This window comes from Canis aureus, chromosome 2, assembly GCF_053574225.1.
Source record: "Canis aureus isolate CA01 chromosome 2, VMU_Caureus_v.1.0, whole genome shotgun sequence".
Classification (NCBI taxonomy): Eukaryota; Metazoa; Chordata; class Mammalia; order Carnivora; family Canidae; genus Canis; species Canis aureus.
The window spans coordinates 90587787-90603806 of record NC_135612.1 but is presented as its reverse complement, the minus strand read 5'-3'; the positions used below and the strand labels follow the sequence as shown (position 1 = coordinate 90603806).

Sequence of the window (16020 nt, the reverse complement as noted above, 5' to 3'; positions counted from 1 at the left end):
AACTAAGGATTGACGTTTTTTGTCCTTAGTCTAACATGGTCAAACTTCTTTAAATGTACAAGACAATGTAATCAGATAACTGTGCTAATAAAAATAATCTTAAAACGCTATTGGAACAACAAAGAAGAAATATTTAAGAGTTCTGATGTTGAGGAGATGCAGTGATCAGTGGTAGAAGGGAAAGACTTCACAGATCTTTTATTTTTTTATTATTAATTTTTACAAATCTCTGAATAAAGCTCTTTTTAAGGATGATGTAGAAGTTTCTCAGGTCGATGTCAACTTCCGGTTAGCAAGTTTGAGTCTAAGGAGAGAAGAAGATGTCTCAGGACAAGGATATAATTATGTGCAAATATACAGAGACTTATATTTGGAGAATTTTGCGTAATTAGGTTTTTATTATTTTTTATGAAGTATGAAATATAGGGTGGGTGGATTATTTCCTGGAACTCAGCCATTCATTTGCCAGGGTTTAAAAATGTCCTTAAAACAGCTAACCTAAAAATGTTAGCAAAGGAAGGAAGAGGTGTCTTTCCTTTCACATTCTTATTTAAAATTCAATTTGAAAGTTGGTTTTCTAGGTTATATTTAGACATTTTAGTGTAATGGAGAGAGAAGCCTTATCATCTCAGCACATCGGCATGCACCTTGGGTTTGTACTTTTTAAAGTAATTACAGGGAAATGTGTGTATTTATAGTTGACTTTGACTTTCTTACAATTATTTAATAAGGCAGGCTCGCAATACTGCTCTCATGATCTAAGAGCCTGTAATCTCTCTGGGGTCTAATTATCTCCCGATAACCTTGCCCCTTGACGACATCTGTATTGCTATTATAAAACATGTTTATTTTGGGAAAGAACATATATTTTGTAGTGTAATAGCATTAAACTGTCAGACCTGAGTGTTAGCAATTTGCCCAAAGAGCTTTCAGAAAAGATTAGCTCAGGCATTATACATGGCTTATCAGACAATCTAAGAGGATCAGAAGTCATTTTTATAACAACTACATTTTTTTTCTTGGAAAAGGAAGCCTTGCAGCACTAAAACCTGGCTCGCAACATCCACAATTAGGACTATCTACATTTTTACTGAAGGATGCAGCCAATTAGGATGATACACAAAAGAAATAGAACTGGCAGGAAAAGGGAATAGAGATCATGTCCAAAGCAATGTTACTGAAATTTAAGAGCTAGGTTCTAGAATCAGAAATATCTTGAATCAAGTCCCATCTCTGTGCTTATGAGCTCTGTAAGTTTATGAAACATATTATTTAATTTCTTTCAGCTTCAGTTTTCTCAGTTGTAAGATTGGGATAACAATATGAACACGGGTAGATGATAACACTATTCAACTCACGTTATTATGTTAAAAATTAAAATAGGTGTTAGTTAAAATGTTTATCATAATTATAAGAACATAATAACTTCTTAAGAAAGTTACGATTCAACAGATACGTGTTCTCCAGCTTTGTGCTAGTCACTGCCATGATGTAATGTAGGTGTGCAATAGTGAGCAAAACGGAAGTGTTCTCTGCCATCAAAAGCTAATAAAAACTAGGATTGTATAAATAAACAATGAACATGATTGTATTTCATTATCACTCCAAAAAGAATTCTTTGAATCTTCAATAGAAATTGTTCTCCAGGACTGGCATTTAGTGTTGAAATAGGAGAGACTCTCAAGGACCCAGACCAGCCAGGAACCCTATCAAGAGGTATGTTGTGCCCAGAGCCTTGTTGACTGTGCCTTCTTTAAAGGTAAAGAAAGAGGAGAAGAAGGAGAAGTGGAGAAGTTAGTGTACTGGGCATTGTGACAGTTATTCCAAAATTGCTGCTTTGGGGAGCTACTTTGAAGTTGATAGTCATTAAAATTTACCCAAGCATTCACCCCTGTGCTCTAGGTCTCAAGCAGTTAATATGGAACTACACCCTAGTAGGAGGACATAGAAAACAAACAGCAACAAAACACATCTAGCATCTCAGATGGCGGTGAATCTTACAGAGCAAAATAAAGTGGGAAACATGGAGACAGTGTGGAAGGTAGGTGCCATCTTTTAAAAGGTCATCAAGAAAAGCCTCAATAATCAGAGACACCCGAGAGGAGGAGAGATGCCTCAGTTGAAGAAACATACGCTAAGAAAAATGGTTTTACTCATTTATATACTTCCATACTTATTCATGCCCTTTGTGTGTGAATTGTTTTTAGGTAGCTTAAAAGCAAATGTAAAATATAGCCAAAGAAGATAAAAAAGGAGTAAGAAAATCCAGGCCAAGGAAAGATAATGTAGGGAAATAAAACAACAACAAAGGACAACAGAGGGTTTACCTACAAATTTTACTTTCCAAATGCGAAATATTGTCTTTGGGCTTTCTACTAGCCAAGATAAAAAGATACTAATCAATTATAAAATTCGAATAAATCCCTAACACAACCACTCAACTGATAATTCAGGAGCTGCTCCACTACAGCTGGTATTGAGATCACAGAGGAGTTTGAACCAGACATTCCACAATATCAATACAGTAAATACAGCCACAGATCTCCTAGTGTCATTTATTATAATATTCCTCCAGTGTGAGCAAAAAGCCAAATGCCAAAGTGCAATTCCATTAAGAGCACTCCACAAAAGCAAAAACAACGCAGTCCAATTACTTCTCACCCAGGTGAGACCCAAAAAAGATTTTAGATTATCTCAGCAAATGATGCAATGAATTTTCTTCAGAAAACAACATTTTACTCAACTAAAGAAACCCCACCATGTCCTATTAATGCAGCTATTCTATGAGGAATGGGACAATGTCATTTTATAGTGTGAGGAACATAACAAAGGCGTTTTCTGAAAAGTTGACTCTTACATTGAGATGAAGATAAATCAAATTGTGAAAAAATACACAGGGAAGGGCATGGAACAAGGTTCAAACCCTGATACCTCTTACAACCTTACAACTCTTACAACTCTTACAACCCAATTGAATCTATTTCTTCATCTTTATTTAAAATTAGACTTTTATTTTATTTTATTATGCCATTAGTTGGATGCATATAGAACAGAAACAATATACTATGTAATAAATAATAAATGAAAATCATAAATCAATAACTAAATAAAAAATAAGTAATAAAAAATTAAAGTGATCTATATCTATAACAAAATTACTTGTTACAATTCAATAACAATCTTCTTTTACCTGTCTGGTAAAATAATTTTAAATTTATTTAGGATATCCCATACCTGAGACTAGCCAATAGAAGTATGAAAGGGAAAAAGTGTGAGTAGGTATATGCCAACTAGGAGAACTTACTCGAAAACTGTTGTGATCTAAGCACAATATCATCGGTACGAGAGGAGAAATTGATCAGTAGAAGAGAGAGGAGTCTAAGAATAGATTGAAATATATATTTGAGGAGCTCCTGGGTGGCTCATTCCGTTGAGCGTATGCCTTCAGCTCAGGTCATGACCTCAGGGTCCTGGGATCAAGTCCCGCATCAGGATCTCTGCTCAGTGGGGAGCCTTCTTCTCTCTCTGCTGCTCCCCTGCTCATGCTCTCTTTCACTCAAGTAAATAAATAAATAAATAAAATCTTTAAATATAGATAGATAGATAGATAGATAGATAGATGATAGATTCATTGATTTAAACTTGAAAAGGGCCAACTATTAGTATTTCTATTCAATGTAAAAACAATGGTTTACTGAATAAATGATGATGTGATATTGTTTTCTATATATAATATATATAAATATACAATAAATATATACTAATAGTAAATAGGTGGTCTTGATTAAGGAGTGCACTTGTGACGAGCACTGGGTAGTGTACGGAAGTGTTGAATCACTAAATTGTACACCAGAAACTAATATTACACCGTATGTTAACTGGAATTTAAATAAAAAACTTAAAAGAAAAAAAAAAGTAGGACAAAGAAAAATCCTTATATCACACAATATAAAAACTAAGATGGGTTATGGACTTTTTTTAAGTAAGGGAAATGGGGTTTTGAAAATTCTGTTGACTTCACATCTACTGGAAAGTATCATTGTTCTACAATATCTGACTGAAAGAGGTAAGGATGAGAGATTCCTTCCGTCCAACAAGGCCCATCATTCTTATTGCTCCTGAATCTATTCTCTTCATAATCCCTTAATGGAAATTCAGAGAGAGACGGTAGGAGAGATGTAAATACACATATAGTCAGTCTCCATTTGTAACTGGAGTTTTCCCATCGTAGTTCACTTTCATATTAGAGTAGAACTATTATGCTCATATTCAAATAGAATAGAATTAATTCTGGTCATGGTGGGCTTCATCATTATTGTATTTTTCTGGGCTTGGAAGGGATTGTGTCCAGTGTTTCATCATTTAGCATGACATTTACTTGGGATTGTTTTTTGTGCGTGTATTAATATATGCTTATATACATTGGGACTTCATCAAGATAAGAAGCTTTTGCACAGCCAAAGAAACAGCCAACAAAACTAAAAGACAACCTACAGAATGGGAGAAGATATTTGCAAATAACCTATCAGATAAAGGGCTAGTTTCCAAGATCTATAAAGAACTTATTAAACTCAACAGCAAAGAAACAAACAATCCAGTCATGAAATGGGCAAAAGACATGAAGAGAAATCTCACAGACGAAGACATAGACATGACCAACACGCACATGAGAAAATGCTCCGCATCACTTGTCATCAGGGAAATACAAATCCAAACCACAATGAGATCCCACCTCACACCAGTGAGAATGGGGAAAATTAACAAGGCAGGAAACCACAAATGTTGGAGAGGATGCGGAGAAAAGGGGAACCCTCTTATGCTGTTGGTGGGAATGGGACCTGGTGCAGCCACTCTGGAAAACTGTGTGGAGGTTCCTCAAAGAGTTAAAAATAGACCTGCCCTATGATCCAGCAACGGCACTGCTGGGGATTTACCCCAAAAATACAGATGCAGTGAAAGGCCGGGACACCCGCACCCCGATGTTTCTAGCAGCAATGTCCACAATAGCCACACTGTGGAAGGAGCCTCGGTGTCCATCGAAAGATGATGGATAAAGAAGCTGTGGTCTATGTATACAGTGGGATATTCCTCAGCCATTAGAAATGACAAATACCCACCATTTGCTTCGACGTGGATGGAACTGGAGGGGATTATGCTGAGTGAAGTAAGTCAGTCGGAGAAGGACAAACATTATATGGTCTCATTCATTTGGGGAATATAAAAAATAGTGAGAGGGAATAAAAGGGAAAGGAGAAAAAATGAGTGGGAAACATCAGAAAGGGAGACAGACCATGAAAGACTCTTAACTCTGGGAAACGAACTAGGGTGGTGGAAGGGGAGGTGGGCAGGGGGTGGGGGTGACTGGGTGACGGGCACTGAGAGGGTCACTTGATGGGATGAGCACTGGGTGTTATTCTATATGTTGGCAAATTGAACACCAATAAAAAATAAATTTACAAAAAAATTAAAAATTAAAAAATTAAAAAAATCTAACCACTACTACATTAGTACAATTTTTGCCTATGATATTTTTCTTTTATTTACATTTATTTTCCTAGAATATCCCTTTAGTTCTTTTACAAAAGAGTATCAAGTTCTTTTTAAAAATATATATATATATATCATTGGTAAGCATGAGAGGCTCAGTGGTTGAGCGTCTGCCTTCGGCTTAGGTCATGACCCCAGGGTCCTGGAATCGAGTCCCACATAGGGCTCCCCGCAGGGAGCCTGCTTCTCCCTCTGCCTGTGTCTCTGCCTCTCTCTCTGTGTCTCTCGAGAATAAGTAAATAAAATCTTTAAAACAAAATAAAAAATACATAAAATTGTATACCGTTCTCACTTTAGGAGTATAAATTATGGTCTTATGTTGTTTTGTAATCCTAATGTACTTATTTTAAATTTCCTTTCAGAGTGCCCATAGCTTTATTTCTGCTATCATCTTTAGTTCCCATCCAGAATCAGATGACAATCTCTGGTTGTGGGTTTTCTTGGGTGCATAGTTATTTTGTCTGTTATTTCATTCAGTGGAAGTTCCCCCCATAAGAATCCCATTTTTTTCTCAGCTTCTGGAGATATTCTCAAGAAGTGCTTTTTTATTTGCCTCTGCAAAGTCCCTACGGGGATTTCTGTAGGATTTTCAGGCCAATTTTAGATTAGTTTCCAGGCTTGAGGTTTTCACACTGCACGAATGATTTCAGGTTCCACACACATGTGTGGTTTTTCTGGGTGTTCTGATTTCTCCTCGGGATGGTTTCCATTAGTGACTCAGGGGTAGAGGGCTTACTACCAGGCCAGCATCCTAAGCTGATAAGTGGAGATTTTTGGATTCCAATGAGGGAAGAAATAACATCCTCCTAGATTTGAGGGCTATGTACAGATTCCACATCAAATTCCATACATACATCAGAATCAATCAACACTCCAGCTTCCTTTCTTGTGAACACTGAGGAAAGTATATGCAAGGTTGGTGACCAACCATAGCATATAGGACCAGTTGTTACAACATTCAAATGTTCCTACGTCTTTTAGCCACTCCGATCAACCCCATCCCTTCATTCTGATACCTCTTTAGGTCTCCACACTATGTTCTAGCAAATAACCATTCATTCTCCGAGACTCAACTCCCAGAGTAAAGTCTGGCGTCCGGTTCAGCGCTGCATTTGTTATTAAATATTTGTAATATTCTCAGTATAATCAACCACAAATCTCCACAAATATTATGACTCTTACTTTGATTATGGATTCCCTTTTTGTTTACAGCTTCTAATCTTCCTACCTTCAAAACTCCATGATTATCTTTATATCCTCTCAAATACACGTGGCATTGTGGCTCATGAATTATTTGAGATATAACGTCCATACTCAGCATTGCATATGAGGCTTAAAAATTCTAGACAAAAGAAAGATAGACACGTTCACCTTCTTGTTCTTTAGCCAGAGATAATATCACAATCTGGGGAAGCAAGTTGGATATTCTTTTTATCTCATTTTCTAAAATACAAGGAAGTTTCATTAGTTTAGCGACTCTCAGCATCACATCTCAAAAGGCTGAGGTGATTCTGAAGTTTCATCAATGTCAAGCCCAACTGAGACAATTTTCGTGGAAAGTCTGTTCAATTCACTTTACATGCACAGTACAAATGCACGACTTCCTTGCCGTGTTTCCTCATCCTGGTGTAAGAATTATAGGAAGAATTAAATGAGTTCTCCACTAACACTGCTTATTTCTGCTCATTTGCGTATTTTCTTTTTATTCCATATTAATTAAGTGGTACACTAGCTGTGCCATAACTTTGGCAGTAATTAAGTTGAGTTTAATATCTTGGAGACCCCTGGGGTTCTCTCACTTTCTGTGAGGATGGTAAAAATAACTGGCAACAATTTTTTTTTCAGTTTCCTAGGACTTACCCTGTAACCTCTGAGTCTCCCTCATGTTGTCTGAGTAACATCAATGCTCTGCCTACATTTCCAGGAATAACCTTTGCTTAATTAAGGCACATAGTACATATATATATATATATATATATATATAGAGAGAGAGAGAGAGAGAGAGAGAGAGAGAGAGATCATAAATATATGTTTTGTTGTTGTCCTTCTGTGCGTGTGCGTGTGCACACATGCATATGTGTTAAGGAAGAACAGTACAAAGCTACAGAATCATATATGTTGACTCTAACAACCGTCAACCTTCTTCTATGCCATAGAATAAAATTACAGGGTTAAATAAAGTTCATTTGCCTTTTTGAATCATTGGGAAAAATATACCTTTTTAAAATAAGTAATGACTAGAAAAAACAGAAAACTAGTACTGTTGTCTCCACTTACCTCTGAGGCTGCGGAGTACCTTTGGGGAGTTATGATCATAAATGAGAAATATCAGGTTCTACTGAGCACCTAATATCCTGGCACTACAAATGCACTTACTTTTATCACTTAATCCTTCAAACTGCCTAACAGGTTGGGAACTATTATGTTAATTTTACAAATAAGAAATATGAGACTCCAAGAGATTAATTAACTTATGTAAGGTCATATCATTTAATTTGACTATAACGGGATTTGAACCCCAGTTTCAAAATGCGTCCTTTTTCCATTACACTCAACTGCCTATAAATTAGGTATCAGCCTCACTAATTTCTGGGCACATTCCACTTTTATGAGAAATTTTGGCCTTTAGGTTGCTTTTTCTGGGAGGAATATTCTCATCTCCTTCACTACCTGTTTGATATTCTATTGAGAATACTAAATCAAGCCCTTTGACTTTGGACATAATAACCCCATATTATTCCCATGATCCACTAATTTAAATAGGGTGTGGATCAAGTTTTCAAATTTTCCACATAAATCATTCCATCCTGGCACATATCTCCTGCCTAAACTGATTGGACAGCCTCTTTCTGGCAAGATTGCTATTACAACGTTTTCCCCATGGCCTGTGGTTTCCAACTTATTTGACATGTTTTCTTTAATTTGATCAGAATGTCTTGGAATCTACACTGGCTCATTATGACTGACACTATTTCTTCCACAGACTGCTTTTCTTCTGCTGTTTGAAACTTGCCACCTTTTTTAAAAGCTCTTAACCCAAGCTCAAGGTTATTCAAGTTTAGATCATTTACATGCATGTAAACTATTGCAAGGAAGATGACACATCTACGCCCTTCACCAGACAGCACTGGTTCTATCCGAATGCACCAGGCCTGATTTTGTAAATGCTTTGCTGCTTCAGAAAAATAACAGAGAAGAAAATCCCCTCTATTGTTCAACACTATTTTTTCCCATCCAATAGACATGTGCTGGGTACGGTGAGCACATGTCCTGAGCCCTGGATACGGTGCTAGAATCAAGGCATACGAAGGCATGATTCTGATACTCAAGAAATTGAATTCTTGTGAAGGAGAGAAATAAATTCATACAGAGCTATAATAAATATTATATGTCAAAGAAGCTTCCCCAACACCATTCTCCTCCAGGTTTCCTTGTACCTCTTTGCTGGCTCCTGCTCTTTTGTCTTTCCTGGAACTTCGCTACGAAATTTTTGGTGTGTTCCCGGCCAGCTTCTCTCTTCAGCCTTCACATGCTCGTTGAGCGCTCATTCCCACTGCTGTGTCTTGACAGGTGAATTCAAGATGACGTTTTCTTGGGGCTCATCATCCTTCCACAGGTGATGTGGAATCCCCAGCAATATGCTCTCCAGCAAAAGGCCCAATTTTGGTGACTGGCGCCATCTCTTCTGGATTCATCCCTCTTAGTAATGTGCTATCATCTAACTTGAAGGCCACCTAAGAAACCATTTTTGATGCCTTTCTGTCTCTAGTCACCAGTGTCCAGTTACCCTATCCTTCCAATTGTACTTCTTCAATCTTGAGAATCCATCCCCATTGCCCTATTTTAGGAGAGTCACCATCATCTCACGATCATATCCCTACAACAGCCAAAACACTTTTCCTTCTCTGAATATTTTCCCCTCCCCAATACAAAATCTATACTTAAATATAAAAATATTTAAGACCCCAAATCAAATAGCTTCTCTGCTTCAAACCCTTCAGTGTCTCCTCACCACTCTTAGTCTTTACCAAACCTCTGAACAGAGATTTGATAAGGTTTTGAATGATCTGACCTTAGATTACCTCTCCAGGGTTCGTTCATGAGTTTTTCTATCCTACAAAAAATGTGCAACTTTTAACTCCCTTTGTATTTTATCCCTTCACGTCATAATTCCTGATACATTTTGTGCTGAGACATTCTCTCCACTCTTGTCATTTTATTGCTCTTTTCTATTAGATAAGTTTCATTCTAGATTTCGGTTTGAATGCTGCTGATATTCTCCAGGAAACATTGTTTGACCTCTCCATACTGTTTAAATTTCCCCCTTACTTCCTTCCCTTCCACCCAAAGTGCTCTGATAGCACTCGATTCTTGCTGTCTAAGGATAACACTAAAAATAGTGAGTTACAATTGCTACTTTTCTCTTTTCTCCAGCAGACTTTAAATCGATATAAGCCAGCAATTGTTCTCTATTTACTATTCATTGCTAGAAGATTGTTGTGAATATTGCAAGCATTCTGATAATAGATGTTGAGGAAAAATGGATGGACAGATGGATGGATGGATGGATGGATGGATGGATGGATGGAAGGACAAATGCATGAACAAACAGATGGATGGGTGGATGGATGAGTCAATGAATGATAGAAGGATGGATGGATGGATGGATGGATGGATCATAGATGGACAGATGGATGGATGGTGAATCTTCTGAACAGTAGAATTGAAAAAGGTAAGGAAGTATCAGAAGAATCAGCAACTAAGGTGTCCCTTGAAGAATGAAGTTTCTAGAGGTAAGAAAGGGAGAGGGCTTATCAAAAAATTAGCAGGAAATCTGATGATGAGTGAAGAATGAAGAGTAAAATTTTTGTGCCACTAAAGTTTTTACTTCACTCTTTTAGGTGAAAAGAAAAAACTGTGTGACCAGATTGTGGATGGTCTTAAATATGCCAATAAGATTAGACTTTGTCTTTATATAGTAAATATAAGGAGGTATCATTAGTATTTAATTTTAGTAATATTTTGGGCATTTACCATATGTAAGGTCCTCTTCCAAGTACTTTAGATGTTAGTTCATTTTAACCCTTCCAGAATCCCCATCGACAATATAAAATAGGCAAGACACTGGGGTGAGTCTGCCTCTTGATATAGACAATAAAGAGATGCATTGTGTATAGAGCATTTAAAAACAATGATAGAACAGAGTATGATTACCACCATGAGTTAAAAATCATGAATAATATCAGTGTGATAAAATACTCTTTCCTAAGAAATATAATTTATTATTTTAAATCCTATAATTACTGGTTGCTGTGATCTTGACTGGCTTTCATTATGTCATTTTATACCATCATTTGAAGAGTTATTTAATTGCAAATTGAGAATAATTGAACAATGCAAAACGCAAAATATAATTTTTGTCTGGTAGGTGCTAGCTTTAGTTCACACATAAAATATTTTACTGATTTGGGGCATCTTTGTGCCTCAGTCAGTTAATCATCTGCCTTAATCTTAGATAATGATCTCAGGATCCTGGGATTGAGCCCCACATCTGGCTTCCTGTTCAGGGGAAGTCTGCTTCTCCCCCTCCCTCTGTTGCTAACTCCTCCTGCTTGTGCCTTCTCTCTCTCTCTCTGTCAAATAAATAAATAAAATCTTCAAAAAATATATATTTTACTGATTTGAATAACATTTTTAGAATTAAAATTTCTTAATCTTATTTGTTATTCGATTGGTCACACCAAAACTATTTCTCTTTAATCAAAAATTGTTTCTATTTTATCAAAAATATGTATTTATAAAATATATAATTAAATTGCGAATCTATTAATTTGCTATTTATTTCATTTTTTTAGTGTTCAGTTTTGCTGGCATAAGTATCCAAAGTTCAACAAAAGACAACTATCACTGTGTTCCTTTTCTAGCCATTATTATTATTACATTTTTTATTTTATGGCTATGACTGAAAATAATTTTATAATAATATGGTCATGAAATGGTTCACTCTGGTTATCAGAGTGAAATGGTTCACTCTGGTTATCAAGGATGCTAAGTGTACCACTGACAAACTCTGCAAGCGAGGTGCAAGTATTACCCTCATTTTTACAGATCAGAAGAACTGAGTGAGAACTGGCAAGTGAGAGTCATATTTTCACACCAAGTAGATTATTCTAGATAAGGGCAGCCTGGAGGCAGGGAGACCAGTTGGAAACAGCCTTAAAAGCCTGTCCCGGTGGCCACGGGTGGAGAGATCATTTCTTTGAAGGGACTCAGCAGCTTCTGCCTAGAAGAATGACCTAGGCATTGTTCCTTGGATGATTCCTACTCATGCTTACACACAAGGTTCTAGTGTACTGGTCCCTCTAGGATATATATGGTTGATGAAAAAAAAAAAAAATCTCATCTCTGGGGAAAGAATTGCTTTTCAGTGATTATGAGGCCAAAGTGATAAAAATGAAATATTGTCATTTCATAGTCACAACACTGGCTTTCTAACTGCATTCCCATTCCTGATTTGATATAAACTTAATGAGGCAACTTTCAGAACATAACGTGATGTGCAGGGAAATATTAGTAGTTCCCGCGCTGACCTGTGCTACACCATTAAGGAAAAAGACTCCACATCGAGTCAAGGATAACAGATTTCACCGCCTCTCTCTGGATGGCTGGTAGCACAACACAAAATAACCAGTTAAGGTTCTTTCCACTCTGATACTGTTCTCATCCTGCATTCATGAGGTATTCGTCACTATTATTATCCAAATAGTTCCTGCAGGTTCCCACAGCATCCCAGCCCCCATTCTCTGCAAGCTGGATAGGAGCCTGAGGCAAAGAAAAAAAATGGGACTTAACCATTTAAGATTCAGATCACTCGGTCAATTTGGAAACTCTGCTCTACCTCTGATTCTGGTGTGTTTGCATTTCTTATCCATGAAAGAATGCATTATGCTGCCTTTTTCTTTGGTTTTTCTGTTGTTATAAATCTAGGAGGCAAAGCCCGCTATTTTCACTCACAATGTATATGTTTTACTTGAATTCCAAATAACTAATACATGGACAGTTTCAGTGAGCAGGGGAAGAAATAATCTTTCATTGACAGAGAAGATATCATCCAGACTGTTGAAGCCTAAGATTGGCTGAGTATTTACCCAGAGATCATTGCTCTTTGGCATGTCTCAGGCCTCGAGGTCCATTCAGCATCAGAATTTCCAGTGATAATAGAGAACAAAAAACACACGGGGGTCAAAGGCAGAGATGAGTCCTGTACGAGCTAAGACCATCAATTTATTTTAAATAAGCTAAAGTATAGATTTTCATTTGCTGGTAATTATTCTGGGTGATTGCTCTTTAACAATTAATTCCACACTACTTTAAACATAAAGGTGTCATTCTGAAGAAAGGGTGATAGGGACAGCTCGTCTCAGGGGATACATCAAGAGAAAATGAACATGAGTACCGCGAGAAAAAGCAATTTGATTCAGATTCCAGAGTTTGTATTTGGCGTGTCTGTGTCTGTCATCATTGGAAAACTGCCTAAGGAAGTGTTACGAACAAGTTGATCATAAGGTATGGATTTTAGTCCCATTCTTCCATAATTCTGTAAGTAAAAGTAAGATAAGTATAATGTTCTCTCCTTAGAGGAAGGAGAAAATGTTGAAAAAAAAAAAAAAAAGCAACAGCTATCTACAATCATGACTTTTTTTTTTTTTTTTTTAACCAAAATGGAAGCAATTTTTGAAGGTCACAGAATCTGGCCTAGCCAGCAGAGCAAAACTTAATATTGAAAATCAGGTACTTTATGAAAAATCAGCGTATAGCCTTATGGAGTTTCCTTTATATATAACTACTTGTTTCTCTCTTGCTACTTTTAAGATTCTCTCTTTGATCCTTGGTGTTTTGGTCATTATGTCTCTTGGACTATTACTCAGCCATAAGGAAAAATGACATTTTGTCATTTGTGACAATAAAGATGCCAAATGAAACAAGTCAGACAGAGATGGACAAATACTATATGATTTCACTTACATAGAGAATATTAAAAAAAAAAAAAAAACAAGGCAAGCAAACAAAAAACAGAATCATGAATACAAAGGACAAACTGGGGGTTGCCAGAGGCGAGGGGATGGGGGAATGGGTGAAACAGATAGCTAAAGGGAACTAATAGGTACAAACCTCTAGTTACGAAATAAGTCACAAGGATGAAAAGTACAGCACAGGGAACATAGCCAATAATATTGTAATAACGTTGTATGGGAACAAACGATGACTGTGCTTATCAACGTGAGCACGACGTATTGCATATAGTTGTCAAATCTCTAATGTTGTACACTTGAAACTAATATAACATATGTTAACTGTACTGCAATAAAAAAAAAGGAAGAAAATTAGATATTTTAGCCAAGGCATATCTGCAATGCAAACCTTCAAATAATAATGGAGCCACCCACAGCTGAGCATTTTTAAGTTTGTGATATGTATCTAGCACACTGTTGACACTTAATCCCCTGCAAATTTCAATTTAATGACTTTACCATCCCTGTGAGAGATATCCACAGAAGCCATCTAATGCGGTGATTTTCCCTGAGTTGAAGAGAGAACAGGGCAAGGTGAATTAGAATTCCCTGAAAGGTGTTTTCCAACTACATACCCCCAGCGTAATCCAATATTCTCCTCCTCAGGTGCTCGAGGCATGTGGGCCACCGGAGGCCTGAATCAATACAGGAAAAGTGAGGGCCTAGAGAGATGAGATGATGATGACTAATGTAATTCTCCGAGCCGGACATGTATCCAGACGTGCTACCCACAACTCCTGGGGCAGTAGAGGGTGATTCTTACAAAGACGGGCCGCGGAGCCAGGTATCTTCGGTTCAAATCCCGGTTCTGCCTTAATGTGCACTGCGTGATGTTTGGCAATTTATTTAGATTCTCAATAATTCAGCTATCTTGTCTTTTGCTGAAGATAATAATAGAAGTTATTCATCATAAAGCTCTTGCCAAGACCATGTGTGACCATAAGTGATAGATAGAAAGACAGGTAGATAGATTTTAGAGAAATGGAACAATGTCTTCCACATCTAGGGAAGAAATAGACTGACTTCTGCTCCTTGGTGATCTCTCAGGGGCTACCTCCAAGTGATTGGATATAATACACTGTTTCATCCAAGTCCAGAAGTGGAGCGATGTTCCAACACAGGCAGGCAACAGCTAAGAATAAGGAAGAAGGAAGAAGGAAGAAGGCTTTTGATGGCATCTAAAAATGTACATGTTTGGCCTCCAATAGATCCTCTTTTTTTTTTTTGATTGTATTTATTTTAGAGAGAGAGAGAGAAAGAGAGGAGGGGCAGAGGGAGAGAGAGAGAGACAATCTCAAGCAGACTTTGCCCTCAGCGTGGACTCTGATGCAGGGCTCAGTCTCATGACCCTGAGATCATGACCTGAACCAAAACTAAGAGTCTGACACTTCCCAAAGGAGCCACGTAGGTGCTCCTAGATCATCTTTATTTTTTTTTCCCAGATCATCTTTTTTTTTTTTTTTTAAATCTTTATTTTATTTTTATTTATTTATGATAGTCACAGAGAGAGAGAGGCACAGAGACACAGGCAGAGGGAGAAGCAGGCTCCATGCACCGGGAGCCCAATGTGGGATTCGATCCCGGATCTCCAGGATCGTGCCCTGGGCCAAAGGCAGGCACCAAACCGCTGCGCCACCCAGGGATCCCTCCCAGATCATCTTTAAATCAACCTGCCCAAAGCTATCTTCCCTCTTGAAGTGCCCCTCCTTCAAATGCCTACTCTGTGTAAAACCTTGGTGTCATGTTTATTTCCTTTCTTTCTGGCACACTCCATACATAGTCTCAGGCTGACGATCCCAATTCTTCCTTCAGAACACAACTAAGACCTGGATGCCTAACCTGGGGCCCCAGTCCAACTGGGGCTGGGACTGGAGCTGCGTTGCTGGCTCTCCCAAATCTCCAGCTTGCACGCAGCAGATCATGGAACTGCTCGGCCTCCAGAATCGAGTGAGCCAACCCCTCATAATAAACCTCTTTCCATGTATCTCTATATATTCTGTTGATTCAGTTCTTACTGGAGAGCCCTGATTAATATGTGTTCAAAAAAAAAAAAACAATCAAGTGAATGATTTACTTCTGTTTTATTCTTTAAAAACATAGGAAATACCTTACACATATTAAAGAATGTGGAGAGTTGAGTGATATTCTGGAATACGAAGCTGATCTTATTCCCCTGTGCTTAACATCTTTTCATGGCACTTCACTTCCAAAGCCTAAAAGCTAACTCCTCAGTCTAGCACATAAAATCTTATCGACCTTTCTAAAGTCATCTCTCTACTCTCCCAGATGCTCCTTTCTTCTGGTCTAAGATTTCTCCTAAGTGCTCACATAAAGTGACATTTTCTTCTCTTTATCCTTCTCGAAATGCTCTTCACTTCCCTTTATCAACCTGGGAAGTTTC

The 16020-nt window shown here is 37.6% G+C and overlaps 1 long non-coding RNA gene across 5 annotated transcripts in view; it reads left to right on the top strand.

Annotated features, from left to right (window-relative positions):
* LOC144291349 (uncharacterized) overlaps positions 1–15584 on the top strand; it is a 39830-nt gene extending 24246 nt beyond the window's left edge. Inside the window, exons 3-7 of one of the 5 annotated variants that reach the window (XR_013358628.1) lie at positions 1634–1716; positions 1903–2041; positions 12930–13113; positions 14226–14403; positions 15432–15584. This is a non-coding gene — a long non-coding RNA (uncharacterized LOC144291349). Of the gene's footprint in view, positions 1–1633; positions 1717–1902; positions 2042–12929; positions 13114–14225; positions 14404–14666; positions 15015–15431 lie in introns of those variants that run through there. The other 4 variants (XR_013358629.1, XR_013358626.1, XR_013358627.1 and 1 more) reach the window with 4 other exon arrangements.
* The last annotated feature ends 436 nt before the right edge of the window (positions 15585–16020 follow it).